Here is a 2,500-nt window from a genome sequence, read left to right on the forward strand (position 1 = left end):
CAGAGCAGCTTCTCATGAGGAGTTTCAACAGCCCTCCGTACAGACCTGGAGAAAAAGAGATGTGCAAAATTACTCTACTACAGAGTGCAAGAATAATATGTACTCTTTTACAATGAAAAATATATATATATTTCCCTGAATAGTTTTCTGTGTACATGCAGTATTTATACATTTCATTACATAGGTGTGAGAAATGCTAGTGTGAGTTTGTGTGAGAGGAGCTTTCTGTAGGCTGCGTGCAGGTAATACACACTTTAATGAGCTGGGACTTTACGGACACATGGAGGATCGAGCCCAGAAGCAGGGCCTCTTCAGGAGCGTTGTGACGGATGATCAGCGCTGTGACTGATGGTGCTGATACCACTGCTATTTCCACCGCGCCTTCAGGGCCCTGTTGATGTGATCCTGCTTTTTAATTAAAACAGACCGGCGTCAGCTTTGTAAGAGAGGGATCTGTGTGAGAACGCGCTGAGAGACTGAGAGACCGGGAACGCTGAGAGACAGGGAACGCTGAGACACAGGGAACGCTGAGAGACTGAGAGACAGGGAATGCTGAGAGACAGGGAAGACTGAGAGACAGGGAACGCTGAGAGACTGAGAGACAGGGAATGCTGAGAGACTGAGAGACAGGGAAGACTGAGAGACAGGGAACGCTGAGAGACAGGGAAGACTGAGAAACCGGGAACACTGAGAGACTGAGAGACCGGGAACACTGAGAGACAGAACGCTGAGAGGCAGGGAACGCTGAGAGACAGGGAAGACTGAGAGACAGGGAACGCTGAGAGACAGAACGCTGAGAGACAGGGAACACCAGGTTAGTGTGGAATGCCCGCTCACTCAGCACAGCAGAGCAGTGGGATCAGCAGTGTGGGATCAGTGCAGTGGGATCAGCAGTGTGGGATCAGTGCAGTGGGATCAGTGCAGTGGGATCAGAGCAGTGGGATCAGTGCAGTGGGATCAGCAGTGTGGGATCAGTGCAGTGGGATCAGTGCAGTGGGATCAGAGCAGTGGGATCAGTGCAGTGGGATCAGCAGTGTGGGATCAGTGCAGTGGGATCAGCAGTGTGGGATCAGTGCAGTGGGGTCAGCTGTGTGGGATCAGTGCAGTGGGATCAGTGCAGTGGGATCAGCAGTGTGGGATCAGTGCAGTGGGATCAGCCCAGGAAGAGGTTCATGCTTTGAGAGCTCAGGGTCAGATACTTCCCGCTCTGGATTCCGGACTGATGTTGGGCTCAGCCCGGAGTGTGTGTGTGTGTGTGTGTGTGTGTGTGTTTGTCTGAAGGTTTGTTTGTGTTTCCTCTCTGATGGCTGTGGGATTTGGGAGAGTTTCTCCTTCAGAATCAGCCACAAGAAAACATTCCTGGCTGCCGGAAACCATTTGCAAACATTTTCCAGGTATCCCCTGTCATGCTATTTGAAAGGTGACAGGGAGCAGGTTGAGGTTAATAATGTTTGACTATCTTGAATTTGAATAAATCTGGAATGCTGATTGTTCTTTGTGTATGCTCTCTGCGACGTTTTCTAATACTAATTACATTAATCAGGGCATCTGCATATGAATTATGCATGCGACTGTCATTTTGTGACCTTGACAGAAGTTCTCTGGAACAACACAATTGTTCTAAGTGTATTCAGGAATATTGTTGCCACAATGTTATCTAACCAGGAATCTACCCATTCCCAAATCAAACTGGAACATTCCCACGGAATGATATTTATTATTCAACATCCAGTAACTGGGGGGAAATATCAAATGTAAAAACCAAATGGCATATTCAGATGGTGAAAGGTCAGGGAATGACCGTGATTATTTTCTGATGCGTGGAGAGCCTGTTGAAAAGTGAAGTGAAATGTCAGATGTGAAAATAATCAGAAAACAGCGTCTCTGGAAAGGCTGAAATGGAGGTTTGGTTTAAATGGACGTTCAGTTTGGTCTGTGTCGCAGGCCACAGGAGCCTCTGAAGGTGTGATACTGTTTCTAATGACATCACACTCTGAAAGCACGACTGTACAGTGTGTCAGTGCAGAAACTGTTCATTACTACGGCAACAGGTCGTGCATCATGCTGGCCATCCACACAACTCCACTCCTGTCAGATCTCTGTATGCGATGTGCCTGGCCCAGGATCCAGCCCACTGTTCTCAGTGTTACCCAGAGCTCTGCACTGTGTGAGATTCTGTTCTCAGTGTTACCCAGAGCTCTGCACTGTGTGAGATTCTGTTCTCAGTGTTACCCAGGGCTCTGCACTGTGTGAGATTCTGTTCTCAGTGTTACCCAGAGCTCTGCACATTACATTACATTACATTATTGGCATTTGGCAGACGCTCTTATCCAGAGCGACATACAACAAAGTGCATACCCATAACCAGGGATAAGTTCGCTGAAAGACCCTAGAGGTAAGTACAATTTCAACTGCTACCTGTACAACAAAGATAAGGACAAGGGCCATTTTTTTTTTTTTTTTTTTTTCTTTTTTTGAACAAACAAACAAACAGAGCAAA

Source organism: Conger conger, chromosome 8 (genome assembly GCF_963514075.1).
Source record: "Conger conger chromosome 8, fConCon1.1, whole genome shotgun sequence".
Classification (NCBI taxonomy): domain Eukaryota; kingdom Metazoa; phylum Chordata; class Actinopteri; order Anguilliformes; family Congridae; genus Conger; species Conger conger.